This window comes from Quercus lobata, chromosome 11 (assembly GCF_001633185.2).
Source record: "Quercus lobata isolate SW786 chromosome 11, ValleyOak3.0 Primary Assembly, whole genome shotgun sequence".
Classification (NCBI taxonomy): Eukaryota; Viridiplantae; Streptophyta; class Magnoliopsida; order Fagales; family Fagaceae; genus Quercus; species Quercus lobata.
The window spans coordinates 24140382-24156353 of NC_044914.1; positions in this window are offsets into that span (position 1 = coordinate 24140382).

Sequence of the window (15972 nt, forward strand, 5' to 3'; positions counted from 1 at the left end):
CCCCTGTTGTCATGGATAATTTGAAGTTTCTTTCTGATCATGTTTCTGCTCATGCTTCTGTTGATTTTATTGATGCCTGTGAAACTCTTCGTAAGGAATTATTGAAATCTATGAAAATTGCTAAGAAATTCAAGGAAGAGTTGAAATTGGCTAATCTTGAAAAAGAGGAATTGGTTGTTAGATTAAATGAATCTAATAAAAAGAATGAATTTTTGAGAAATCAAATTTCCTCTCAAGATGAGAAGATGAAAAGCTTGGAACAACAGTTAGTTGAATCTAAAGTTAAAATTGAAAATTTGACTTGTACCAAGTCTGCTGTTGATAACAGAAGTGTTTTTGTTTCTCTTAAGCCTAAAACTGAGAAAGTTTATATCCCTCCTTTCAAGAGGAATAATAAAGAAAAGGCTTATTTTGCTACGTTAGACAAAGGTAAAAGTTCTGATGTTGATGCTGAAGTTTCTAAACCTAAGTCTAAACCTACTGTTAGAGAGCGTAATAAATCCGTTTTTGTGCCTACCTGTCACCTTTGTGGTGTTGTTAGTCATATTAGACCAAATTGTTCTTTGTTGAGGCAAAAACCAAAATCTGAGACTAGATTTGTTGTTAGGAATACTAATGTTCCTAAATTTGTTCCTGTTTGTCACTTTTGTGGTGTCCATGGTCACATTCGTCCTAATTGTCATAAACTGAAATTTAAGCATTCTGTGTTTCAGTCTAGGATTTGTGATGATATTTCTCCTGCCATAAGTCCATATAAATTGTTTCATATTATTTTGAAAAATTTGAGCTTGTTGGCTTGTGAAAGGAATTTGCAGGATTTCAGTCTCTTTCAGAAGATTGGTGTAATCCCTCAAATACACTCTGCTTCTCATGGATTTTCATCTACAAAGTCGAAGACTCGGGCTATATGGGTGAGAAAAAATTCTCTAAGGTGAGTGTTGCTGACTTGTCCCTGATTTAATTCTTTCAATTGTTTGTGGACATGTTTTGTTTTTGTTGTTTTGTTTTTTAGTTTTTTTTTTTTTTTTAAAAAAAATTCAAAAAACATTGAAAAATTTCAAAAAGACAAAAATATTTTATTTTGAGTCTAGTTTTATTTTTCTTGAGGATTACATGAATTATGATATCTCTCTCTTGATTTAGAACATGCTTGACATTGTGGAGAAACTTGAATAGTATGTGTTATAAGTGCTAAGCTTTTTCTATTTTTGTGTGAGTATGTACTAGTTTGTACATGTATTCAAGGGTTAATTAAGAAATTGATATGTCTTGTTTGTGTACCCTCTATAGCTTAGTTAAGCACTGTCATGCATTGCATTTGCATTGTTCATTTAGCTTAATGTGTGTTTTTTGTCATAAATTTTTTAAAACCAAAAAGATTTTTGCATTTTGTATTTCACATCTTAGATTTATAATCAAGGATTGGTCATATTATCTTTACATAACAAGTTTATGTACCTTGTTTAGCCTTGATAAGTTTACTTATCACACTTTACTAGTTGAAGCTTTGTAGTGCATGTTGTGTGGGAAAGATGTTTATGGTTTTGATCACTTTGTTTTGATCTTGAAGTCACATGTCTTTGACTGTCGAACTTGAACCTTTAGAGAAAGGCATAAATAACCATCTCACCACTGTTCATTAGCCAATCATGAATACCTTAGTGCATATCGTAAGATTTTGTGCTCGAGAAATTGTAGCACATGCACAAAAAGAACATAAGGTGTAGCCTTGGTTTAATTGCTTAATGCTTAAAATTGGTGTGTACTATTAGGCTTGATGCCAAATCATATAATTAAAATTGGTGTGTACATTATCCTGGCATTTTAATAAGTTTCTGAATAAATTAAAATTGGTATGTATATTATGAGGCAAAATTCAATAAACTTACATGATTGCAAGCTTATGTTCTAGGAGATGTGGGAGTTATATGATGTAACTCTTTGGGTGATAGTCTCTTTCAAATTCTATGTGATGAATTTTGTAGACTTTGTGTTTGATTTCTATTCACATATCACCTCACATGTATCTCAAATTTTTGCTAGTTGCACACATTACACAAGTTACTCTTTGCTAAACTTAGTACATTATATTGTGTGTGATTTTGTTTTGGCCAACCAAGATTAAAAGTTCCTGGATTTTGATGCAAAATGTCTTTAATATTTGAGTTTTGGAGTCAAATTGGTTGAAAATTTTGTTTTTGGAAAATCTGGGTTGCATTCAAGTGTTTTTGAAAAACTTTTAATCTCATACTCATGCATTTCATTCATGAAATATTGTGCTTTGAGGAGTTTCTGCATTAAATTGTTCTGTTTTTCAAAAAGTTGATTTTTCCATGCATCATTTATGTTTAGGATTCACATGTAATGCATTGATTGTTTTTGTATCCATCTTGCAGTTTTGCAGTCATATCTCTCATTATTTTCACACATAACATGCATACACTTTGCTACATTGGGTACTCATCTTGATCAAAAAAATTGATTGATTAATTTTTGAGCTATGTACTTTCTAGTATATGCCTTTTTTATGTGTGAACTGTAGAAAATGTTTTTCTTAAGAGATATGATGAATAATCAATGTGCAAATATTTTCTCCTCTCATGCAACTGTTTATGGATCACATAGTGCCATGTTTGCATTTTATTGAAAGAGAGAATATTTTTTCTTCATGTGTATCCTCAACTTAGTTTTGTTTTTTAAAAACTTGGTTTGTGTCTTTTTATTTATCCCCACCCCCTTTATTTTTCCCCAAAATTGTTTTTCCCAAAACTTGTTTTGTTTTTCCTATTTTTATAGGGGGAGAAATTTTTTTTGAACCTTTATGGTTCTTAGGGGGAGTTGTTGCTCTTCATAGGGGGAGTTGTCTCTATTTTCTCTTACTCTGTTGCGTATGTTTTCTGTCTACCTTCTGATTAGGTAGACTTTGTCAATACGTGACAAAAAGGGGCAGAAATAGATGACCTATTTGTTTTGTTTAGGGGGAGAATATAAAAAAAAATTTGTTGTATCTAACTTAGGGGGAGAGTTAGTTTATTTTTTTTATATTCTGTTTCATATTATTATTTATATGTCTTTCTTTCCACACATGTGGTGATGTGTTTGTTGAGTGTTTCAGGAAAGACAGGTGTATTCTGATCAAGACCTTTTACCTTTTCTTGCAACTTCTAGGTTAGGAGTCTTAGATTGGGATTTGTGATGTAATTGGGCATTTTATTGTATTGGGTTGTTCTTGTATTTGAGCATTTCATTTTGTATGAAAGTTTTGTCACGAATTGCCAAAGAGGGAGTTTGTTAGGTTCTAAATGTTTAGAACAATTGGCAAATCGTGAACACAAACTTGTCTAGATATAGATCTTAGAGTCTATAGGTTTTATTAGACAATGCTCGATGTGATTCAAGTCAAGATCCAAGAACATACAAGCTGCAAGAAGAAGATTTCATAATCTGTCTGGTTCAATCGATCGAAAGACAGGCTCGATCGATCGAAAGTCGTATCGGCAAAATTTTAATTAAGCCCAAACAGCAGTTCAAGCCCATTTAGGATTAGGGTTTCTAATCTACTTCTCCCAGTATATAAAGGAAACCCTAAGCATGTTTTTATGTGGCTTTTCAGAGAGAAAAGAGTGTGCCTCTTTTGTATTTAGAGTTTTGTTCCTAAAAAGCTCTTTTATGTCTTCTACCGGTGCTATTCCTTGAAGAATCTCAAGATCCAGTGTTGTAGAAGTTGCTGCCTTCTCTAGTCATCAAAGGTGTTGATGATCTAAACCTTCAAGGGTGGTCTTGGAGTCACAAACAGAAGAGTTTGTGTTGCTAAACCTTTGAGTGGGATCTCAAAGTCACAAACGGGGGTGTTTGTGTTTTGCAAAGACCAAAGAAAGAAGGAATCCGTGGATTCAGAGCTTACACGTGGTCGTGTCAGTAAGTTCTACTAGATGGTAGCAATAAGAAGTCGAGCGTGGGGGCTTGTAAGTCTTATTGTATGAACTTCGATTCTTTCTAGTGGATTTGCTTTTTACCTTGAGGATAGCTAGGTTAAATCCTCCCCAGGTTTTTTACCGGTTTGGTTTTCCTGGGTTATCATATCGTTGTGTTATTTACTTTTCCGCTGCTTTACATGATATGATCTTTATGATTGTGATAACCTAGATTTGTTAATTTGACTAAGTAATCACTTGACTAATTACCTAGGTTAATCTGATTGTGGTTTTAAGGGGTCTAAAAACTGACAAAATCTAATTAACAACTTGGGTTTAAAACTTGTTAATTCTATCAACCGGGATCTAAATTTCCCAACATAAATAAACCATAAAAAACCTAATCATATATCTAACTATATATATAAAATTTGAGGAAGAGAGATTTTGAATGATTTTATATTTATGAGTTTTTTTTTTTTTCTATAACTAAAAAAAATTCAAATTTATTAGTCATTTATGTAATATATCATAACTATGTACAATCCATTACTAATGTAATATATATATATATATATATGCTTTTTTAGACCAGAGTTTAGAAAATTCAATTAGAATCAAAATTGGATTTTGCTTTTGTTAGCTTTCCAATTAAATTAAACTATTTAGATTTTTGCTGTTGTTTTTTTTTTTTTTTGAACTAATGAGCATATTTTTTATATTGTTTCTATTAAGATATTTTGTACACAAAGATATTGAACATAATAAACTGTAATTGAGTTGAACAATCTCATGCACGAACTATCATCATTCAATTTAGGAGATACTATTTGACCAATTTATTATTTTATTTTATGTTGTATTTAGTAGACTTTCACATAAAATAAATGTGAATTGATATTGTATATATAATATCTAATAGTGATTTTCAAGATTATATACATAATAACAATGTGATGAGAAACTTGACATAACCAATATCATGAAAATTGCAAGAAAAAACTATTTTAATACCTCCATATATCTTGGTCGAACTATGTCCTAATATTTAATAACCCAAACTAATATCAATAGCACCACTACAATTTATCATTTCCGTGAGTAAGCACAAGTTACATACTAGTTACTTTCAAAGAGTAATGCATCATATCCATTAACTTAAATCAATGTAGATTTTTTTAGTTTCTTTTTAATTTTTTTTACTCAGTTCTAGTTGTAATGTCTATACATGTATATGTAAAAACTTATTGGATAGTCTATATAAGTCTCACAAAATGTATGAAATATGGGAGAAAGAAGAGTTGGATCAATTGTGATGCTTTGTTTGATCTTAGCGATGCTTGTAGAGCAATCCACTGCAATTGGTTTCAACTCTCAAGCTATGCTATTTAGGTTGCATGCCTTTTTTGTGTCGATCCAGAAAATGTCACAGAATGTGATTTTAAATTTTAATTGCTTTAACGAATGCTAGCCCCCTACTACAGACTTCCAATACTTCTATAAGCTTCGTTGTGATATGATTTCATGCATCAATATTAGCAACAAAGAAAATCTCTATCACAATATCTTTTATTTCCAATAAATTAATTCTATTACAATTTTTTTTTCAATAATAAAATTATCATTCCTAATGTAATCTCTATTCAGTATACTAAACATACTCCAAATTCAACAAACATTTAATGAACTAGTACCATTTATATTTTAAGAACAATAGCTCATTGATTTAATTATTAAACTCTTTAAGCAAGAAAAGAAACATAGCTTAAAAATTTAATTAGTAAGCTCTATTTATGAAGGAATAAACTTAAATAGAGCTCAAAACTTTTAACCTCTTTTTACATTTCCTTACTATCAAAACATTAGATTACATTATGGGAATTTTTGAAGCCAAAGTTGGTAAGTCATGCGAACTATTTAATTTAGCTTTTTACGAAAATAAATCAAATTATACAGTGCCAAAATTTAGAAATTGACCTCAATTATTGAGGTCCTCTATTATTCTGATTTCTGACAAGAATTCTACCGGAGTTTGGAAGTCCTTAGTCCTTACCGTTCATGGTTATAAGAATGGTTCAATTTTTTTTAGTCATCTGTCATTAATTTTTAAACCAATATCGTCTAGCATTTTTCCTTTTTATTTTTTTGATTGTCTAAAACTATTGTAGACAAAGTAAAATTTGAACAATTTATTAAAATGAATTTTTAGGATTTTAACATTTCTATGGCCAAGTTACCGTAGGAACGCTGGAGGCCTAAACCTAATACTAGGCATGCTTCTAAAAATTCAATACAATTACCTTAAGAACATCTGTTAATCGAATTCTATAAATAAATAGTCTGCAATCTATGCAATACACAAGAAAGTATAATAGAATATAATTATTTTCTTAAAAAAAATGATTTTCTCACTCTTTTATTTTGTATCTAAATATGAAATTTGATATTATGATAGTTATTAATAGATATTTATTATATTTTTGTTCATATATGAAATTTGATCATTATGATAGTTATTAATGAGTATTTATTATGCTTGTGCTATTAATGAACATTTATGATATTTATTAATAATTATTTATTAAGGTTTTGTTTGTATATGAAACTATCTATTCTAATATGAGAAATGTTATATCCATAACATTTTCACAACACTTTCAAAATAAATCATAGGTAAAAAAATGATTGTCTCACTCTTTTATTTTGTATCTAAATATGAAATTTGATATTATGATAGTTATTAATAGATATTTATTATATTTTTGTTCATATATGAAATATTATTAAATATGAAATTTGATCATTATGATAGTTATTAATGAGTATTTATTATGCTTGTGCTATTAATGAACATTTATGATATTTATTAATAATTATTTATTAATGTTTTGTTTGTATTGAAACTATCTATTCTAATATAAGAAATGTTACGTCCATAACATTTTCACAACACTTTCAAAATAAATCATAGGTAGTAAGTTATTATTAGTTCTAATTTGACTCTACAACTTAAATTATTTTTTTGCCTACCAATAACAACCTGTCATTTAAGATTAATTTATTATGAAAATGTTATGGACATAACATTTCTCATTCTAACGGGACCCAACTTATTATATGTTCTTCTATGAATTAAGTCGTTAATGAAGTCTACAAATACTAAGGGTATGTTTGGTAACTATTTTTTCACTTAATTTTCTGTTTCCAAAAACAATTTTTTTATTTTTGAAACTGAAAAACTTGTTTAGCATCCCAAAATGAACAGAAACAAAAACTGTTCTCAAAACTCAATTTGTAAAGGAAACTGAAAACATGCAAAATGCTGTTTTCAATTCCTAATTTTCAAAAGTCAATGAAAACACGCATTTAATTTAATGAATTTGTCTCATTTAATGAGTTAGTATTAGAATCAAATCCTTAGTAACAACATATTTTAGTATTTTATATTTTTTCTTCAAAAAACTATCTTTTTAATTTCAACTAACCAAACATATTTTTTATTTCAAAAATAAAAGAAAATTTTTTTTCTTTATATTCCCAAAAACAAGTTTTTTAAAATAGAAAACAAAAACAGCTATCAAACATAACCTAATCTTTTCTTTTCTTTTTTGGACAGATGGGGAGAAAGTAGATAAATCTGTTGATTTATGCTCAAAGGCTCAAAGCCATGTACCAAGAATTTAGTCCAATAAATAGCTTTATTTGCATGTAATTGACGCAAATATAATTTTAAGTAATGGCTGAATAAGTAATGCAGATATTTTTACAAATGAATGAGTTGAGATATTGGTCGTGACTCGTGATTGATAATGTCAATATTTCAGTTTACAGATTAACCCTAAGCATTCTCAAAAAATAAATAAATAAATAAAAATAAAAGAGAGAGAATTAACCCTAAGCAATGTATGTCCCTTTCACATGCTCTGATGACATTAGTAGGAACGTGGGGAATTGGATAATGTAAATCCTTTGTACCACTTTTTATATACCACTATGTTCCACCAATTACTACTTATTATGTGTATGATTGTTTTCCATTTCAAACTTCAATTATTTTATAAGGAAAGTAAAATTAAAACATAGCATGTAGTGGTTGGTGAAATATAGGATGGTACATAAAAAATAGTACAAAGAATTTGTATTTGTATAATATTGGGTCAAATTATAATTGCATTAATCACCTATATCTATTTTTGAATAACGTCTACTCAAAAACAAAAACAAAATTTGAATAACCTTAACTTTCCCCGAAGTATCTCTTATATAACAAACCTACTCTTCATCCCATTTATCCCAAAACTTATCACCAAATTCATATTTGAATGACGAATAGCACTCAATAGGTAAATTTCAATGATCAATAGTGTAGTTTGCCGGAAAAATACTATTACACACATAGTATATATTAGGAGTGTGCACGGGTTGGGTTAGGCAGATGGAGGGCAATATTTTTAACCAACCCGCCAATGATGGGTTGGGAAATTTTCAATCTGCCACTGACCTACCAAATCTATAAATCTAGCGAGTCGGTTGAAAATCTTAATTGTTTCAACTCGGCAGCTTGAGCAAGTGGGGTGGGTAGGTAAATTCAATTGAATTGAATTTTTTTTGAGAGAGACTAAATGTAATATTTCAATTAAATTGGATAATTGTTTGCTCCCTCAAATAAAAAAGTAAAGAAAAAATTGTAATTTTTATAAAAAATAATTGCAAATACTACATTATTTTTTATTTGAATGACTGAAATTTAATTACACTAAAAAGAAAAACAACTCGGAAATTGAAATTAGACATGTGCATAGAGAAGAATAATAACAAAATTTTAAAGAGAGTGGCTAGAGTTTATTAGGGAAGAGAAATGTGAAAATGAAAAAAGAAAAAGAAAGAGAAAGAGATGAGAGAAATAAAGTGGAAGCTATGTGAGGAAATATATATATATAGGTGGGCGGGTCGGTTGTTGCGAGTTAGAAATCTCTCAACCTATTATTCAACCCAACCCACTAAATTATCTATCTAACCTACCCAACCCAATCCACCTCACTTAATGGACCCGCATGGATAAACAAGTTAGGTGATTTTTTTGCTCAGCTCTGGTACACATACTCAAAAAAAAAAAAAGGAGGTGATTACCCTAATTTTTCACTTTCTCTTTGTCATAGTTTTGTTTATTGTATACAACTGCACCTGACAATAAAACTTTTTTTTTTTTTCCAAAAAATCGTCCTTCAGTTTTCTCCTACATACTGTACTGTGTTCAAAATTGCCAACTCATTCACCAGTCCCAACGTCGCCAACTATTGGATGTTTCATGAGCATATTTTTACAAATAAATTGAATGTAAAGGTTTACAAAAATATGTGTATATATATATATATATATATATAGAAAACTAAAAAGAGGTACGTTTAGTAGGGCATAGTGGCAAAGCAGATTAGTCTAAGTTGTCTAAGCTAAGCATAACAGTAGCTTAAAACCTCAGTGACAAGTGACAACCACCCTTAATTTCAGCCAGTGGCTTAGAGAGATACAAATGAACCAACATTAATTAAATCTCGTTGAATATTTATTGGAAGCCAAGATTATTTGTGTTGATTCAGCAGGTTTTTTATGCTCTCCATGAGTGAATGATTTTGCACAGGTTAATTTTTTATGTTCTAGTTGAATCTTGTCTTACTTATAGACAAACAAGATAGTGGGTGCTTAGCCGAAACATTTGCAGGCTCTCGTTATGGCCATCTTATGTACTGACTTGATCAATCGTATGGGCTTGAATTTGGTGGCATTTTCATTCAATCCCATGAGCTAATTTACATGGGCCTTTGTCCATGATCTGGGATCGTCTATATATGGGACTTGGGGCATTTCCTCAGCAATGATATACAACTGCATCTGACAGATAATTTTGTTTTTCTTTCAAGTTAATAAGGAAGTTAAATATAGTGAAACTCAAAACAATGTCAGTTAGCTTTCTGATTCCCAACCCAATTCACCAAGCCCCACGTCGCAGCGACACCAATTATATTTTGTTATAGTGAGCATATTTTTACAAATAAACTGAATTTAGCGGTATACAAAAATATGCGTAGAAAACTAAAATAAATAAACAAACTACTAAGGAGTACCTTTAGTAAGGGACTTGGTTTAATAAGATACACTAAGTTTACACGAGTTTAAAAAGTGTAATAAATATGAAACAAAATCTAAAAAGTTGTAACTCACAAAGATTTACAAGTTTACAACACAAAATAGTGCAAATCAACATTTATGTAACTAAGTACATATTAAAGCATTTGTCACTTTCCTTCCATGTTCATATTCAATAAATGAGTAGAGATTATAAGTTACATATTTTTTATTACAATACCCCAAATACATAAGTCATTCCGTTAACCCACTTGAACAATAACCTCCTTTCATACTATAAGATGTACCATTCTTGTTCTAATCTTGTAACACTAGCAAGGACAACTTTCAAATGCTTCATCGTAGCTTTATTCATTGCAATGTTCATTTCGAACATTGATGCCAGCTTAGCAGCTAATCATCTTTTAACATCTGCTTAACCCACTATACCAATATTGCTGGTCATATCTACATTGCCAACCCGAAATTTTCATCACTGCCTTCTTTACCACCATTGCCAAAGCCCACAATTCCACCTATTCCCGGTATCCCAATTCCCAACTCTACCAAAGTTACCATCTTTTTTGTCATGGCCAACATTGCCAAAAACCCGCAATTCCACCTATTCCTACTATCCCAAATCTCCCAAAGCCCACACTGATCATAACCATTTTGCCAAAGCCAACACTGTGCCACCTTTGCTATCATCGCTAATATTGTGAAAGCCCACAATTAAACCTATTCTCACTATCCCAACAGTTCCAAAACCAACAAGTTTGATTATACCCACTCTACCAAAGCCAACACTACCACCTTTAGCATTATTGCCAAAGCCCATAATTCCATCTATTCCCCTTATTCCAACTTTGCCGAAGCCTATTCCCTTAGTTAATCCCCAAAATCCCCGCTACAATTCCCTCAATCCCAAATCCGTCAGCCAATTGCTAATCCTTGATTATTTTAGTGTATACTCCACAATAATTTGGTTGAATTACAAGGTTTGCAATACTAAAAATAAAAAGAAATGACTATCATGTTGTGTTTCAAATTGAGGGCCTTCTATTTTTCTAGGATCTTAGTTATGTGAGGATTTACATTTGGGTTTGATTTGTTGTTTATTATATATCATGTTCCTGGGAGTTTCATGTTCATGTTATCATCCTTAGAAATCTATTGTTGCAATAAACTTTAAAATGTTATGATCACAAATCACTATTTCTTCTAATTTGTTGTTATTATTCTTATTATCATTGTTAAGAAATGAGAAAGATGGCTATTTATCAAGGATGGCTTCAAAATGAGAGCTAGGTATTTTCAATCCAAAACCCCATAAATCTCACAAGATCCTAGAAACCACTAGAACAATCCCCAAATTATAAGAAACCTTGTATATAAAGTAACAAATTTAGAGAACAAAATAAGAGCCTTCATGAGAAAAAAAGAAATGGCTCAAAGGGGATATTCTTATATTCATAAGCTAATTAAAAACAATAATAATAGTCAAGAGTTTTGTAGTTCAATTGGTTAACACCTCTTAGTATTTTAAATGAAGAAATTCAGAATTCAAATCTTCCTTTTCCAACTATCGAAGAAAAGAATGGGTCAAAGGGGACAATATTCTTATATTCATAAGCCAATTAAAAACAATAATAATTGTCAAGAGTCTTGTAGTTCAATTGGTTGACACCTCCTAGTATTCTAAATTGAGAATTTTGGAATACAAATCTTCCCTTCCCAACTATCGAACAAAAGAAATGGGTCAAAGGGGACAATATTCTTATATTCATAAGCCAATTAAAAACAATAATAATAATCAAGAGTCTTGTAGTTCAATTGGTTGACACCTCCTAGTATTTTAATTAGAGAAATTTAGAATTCAAATCTTCTCTTCCCAACTATCAAATAATAAGAAGAAGAAGAACATATGGTATGCATCCTATTATGATTGTTATAAAGAATAGAGAAAGAAAGAAAATAAAGACGAGAAAGGATGACAACCCGTATAGTTGTTAGAGAATAGTTCTCAGAACTGGACCGGACCAGGAGGTCGGACCGCGAAAACCGAGAACCGGGATGAAAACCGATTTTTTAAGCATAAAGAACCGGGTATATGTGGCAATTCCATGAACCCCTAAAACCGGGGTTGGACCGTACGAATCAGTGGCAAGAATCGTGCGGTCCAACCCCTTAGCAATTTTTTTTTTTTTAATAAAAACAACTTAACACAATTTTATTCTACTTAATTAAATTATCCATCTCTTACAAGGAATAAAAAAAATTATAATTAAAATCTTTCAAAGATATTCAACTTTACTTCAAAAATTAATTATAAATTTTAATGTTTTCATGATTATTATTTTATTTTATTAACTTTCTTATTTAATTATTAAATATATGCTTCAAATCATTAAATTTCCCTCACATATATAGATATATTAGTCAATTTTGCTAGTTTTATAAATTTAATATCTATATTTAGGCTTTAATTAATTATTAAATTAATTATGAAGTCATCACGGTTCGACCCCGGTTCGACCTCGGTTCGACCTCAAAAACCTTGAAACTCTCCCTTTTACGGTTCAATAAACGGTCCTGGTTTGAAAACCTACTTAGAGCAAAAAATATTTTAGAAAGAAAATTAAAATAAACTTAAACATGTTAAGCAGTGTCTCTTCCCAAATGACAAAGTAAACAATTAAAGAAATCAAATTTTTCTTACCATTGATAGAGACCTTCTGACCAATTCATTGAGGGTTACTTTGATTACTTTTGTAATTCATGCCTTCTAATTTATCTCATAAACCACACCATATATAGAGTTGGCTACAATTTATATTTTTGTGATTCGGACCTATCACAATTTAATTCACCAACTCCCAATGGTTATATTTGAATTTCTTAAGGTTTGGTCTAAAATGAATTCGTTAAGATTTGTCAAGAGGTCCTTTAACAATTTCCTTTTAATTCATTTTTAGGGGGTAAAAACGTAGCAATTGAAAGCTCATGGTATTAAATTGTGATAAAAACAAATAACACCAAAATAAGTTGTGATTGAAACATTTTTCACAAAATGAAAAATCTATTATTTTGGATAAATTGTTGCAATTTTGTTTTAGTCCAAACCCTAGGTTTGTGCTTGTTGAGTTTTGCGTCATGGATATGTGCTTGTTTTGTTTGTCTGTTTATCTTGGGTGTGTGCTTGAAGATTCAGCTTTGTTCTTTTGAGAAAACATTTTTGTAAGGTTGAATTTAATCAACCATCTTGTTGGCTTTATTCCGTGCCAAATTTGCTTGTAATTCAGCAACTAGTAACCCTGTATTTAGGTGGGATTGTTGTAAGGATAGTGAGTGAGATAGTGTGATGAAATGCTCAAAAGTGTGCAAGAAAACAGAGACTCGCAACTGGATCTCGCGGGTGACTCGCGGCTACAAGCCTTCAGAAGATGCACACGTGCCAGGCACGCCAAAAGTTGAAGCGTCATGCTAGCTGAAGCACTACAAGACAAAATAGGACAAAAAAACTGGCCGTTCTGTTATCTCGCGACTCAGTCAAGCCGCGAGGTCAAGCCGCAAGCCAGCCCTGTTTTGAAAAACCTGATTCTTCACATTCCATTCTCACCCCAGTATAAATACCCCTTATACCCACGAAAGAAAGAGAGCTTCCAAAGAGAATTTTGAGAGAGAAACCCTAGTGTTATACAAGATTGATTCATCCACAATCTTCACATAAGAGACTCTTCAAATTCCTCAACTCTCTTCCTCTCCATTGTTAAACCCTTGAGAGGTCTTTTTACCAAAACCTTTTCTCACCATATCCATTACTGTGAGAGGGCTGTTTGGTGTTCTGGGAAGCAATTAGGAAGGAACCAATCTACATTGGTTGATGCTATGGTCAAGTAGATCCGGGAAGCTATAAAAGAAATAGGTTCGGCGCAACCTCGTTGGAGCAAGAAGCTTGGAGGGCTTAGGTACACTGGGTAGATTAGGCTTGGAGGTCTATTGCTGTTCATGTATCCCAATTACATTTTCTAGTAGATTACTTACCGCTTGGAGGGCGGCGGAGAAGTTTTACGCCGAAGGCTTCGGTTTCCTCTTCGATAACACATCATGTGTTGTCCCTATGTTTGCATCTTCCTTCTCTTAATCTTTACCTTTTATTTTCTGCTGTGGATGTGTTTTTAATTGGCTTAGATTGTTTACCAATTCTATTTATAACTTGTGTTTATTTTCAGCACACTAGTTGCTTGTCATAAAGCTTGAATTGGTTATTTTGTTCTTGGGGGTCTAAACGTTCAAGGGTGTTTTATACACTATTTGAACTTTCAATTGGTATCAGAGCAGGTACACTTGTTGTGGTTTAATTACCTAAATGCGATCCTAGACCCCTTTGTTATGGATGTTATGGAAAAGGCCATGTTGAATTGTGGTTTAAGTGTTTGTGATAATGACTCTATGAGTATGTTTAAAGGGTGTCCTAACAATGAACTCTTAGAGTTGTTAAAAACAAAGAAACATGCTAGGATATTTGTTCACATGCTGAAATATTTTGAAAATAAGAATCACATCTTACACAATAGCATATCTGAATCTAAATCTTTAATTAAGAAGTACAAAAGAAAAAATAGAATGTTGTATGAGAAGATTGATAATCTGAAAATAAAATATCAGTCTAACAGAAGCATGAAAACTGAAGATAAAATTATGTTTGAAGGTCAAGAATGTTTGTCTCATGTGAGCTTATTTGTGCATACCTCATTGAAAGTATTTAATTCATGCTTATGGTATCTTGACAGTGGGTGTTCTCGTCACATGACAGGAGATAAATCACTGTTTAAGACACTCAAAGAGAAGGTTGGTGACTATGTGACTTTTGGTGATAGAAGTCATGCTAAAGTTCTCGGTAAAGGGACTATCGAGATACCTGGATTACCTCTGTTGAAAGATGTATTATACATCAAAGGGCTGATGTGATGAGCATCACTCAAATATGTGATGAGGATTTCCTTGTCCAATTCTCTAAGAAGGGATGCTTAATCATCAATGAAGAAGGGATTCAAGTCTTGGAGGGAAATCGGACTACAGACAACTACTATGGAGTAGTTCCTATGGCACCCATTTTGTGTAGAAGTGCTCGTGTTGACATGTTGGAACTTTGGCATCACAGATTTGGGCATGCGAATTTCAAACAAGTAGCTAAAGTATCTAAACTTGAAGCAGTTGAGGGACTTCCAAAGTTTGAAAAGGTGAAGAAGACTATTTGTGGTGCATGTCAAATGGGAAAGCAAACAAAGGTAAGCCATCACAAGGTGAATGTGATTGCTACTTCACAGTGTTTAGAGTTACTTCATGTTAATCTAATGGGGCCTACAAGAACTGAAAGTCTAGGAGGAAAGAGGTACATTATGGTCATTGTGGATGATTATTCAAGATACACTTGAGTTGAATTTCTTAGAGAAAAATCAGAAGTATGTGAAAGGTTGGAAATTCTTTGCAAGAAACTACAAAATGAGAAAGGGGTTCCTATTGTCAAGATAAGAAGTGATCATGGGAAGGAATTTGAGAATGCAAGATTTGAGTCTTTCTATGAAAAGAATGGAATCAAAAGGGAATTTTCAGCCCCCAAAACTCCTCAACAAAATGGAGTGGTAGAGAGAAAGAATTGGGTGATTCAGGAAATGGCAAGAGTCATGCTACTAAACAAGCAAATACCTCAAAAGTTTTGGGGAGAAGCCGTGAACACCTCGTGTCACATTGGTAATAGAATATTCTTCCGAGTGGGAACAAAGAAGACCGTTTATGAGATTTGGAATGGAAAGAAGCCCAGAGTAAAGTATTTCCGAGTGTTTGGAAGCAAGTGTTATATCCTAAATGATCAGGAGAATCTTGAGAAATTTGATGCAAAAAGTGATGAAGGTATTTTCCTTGGGTACTTTAC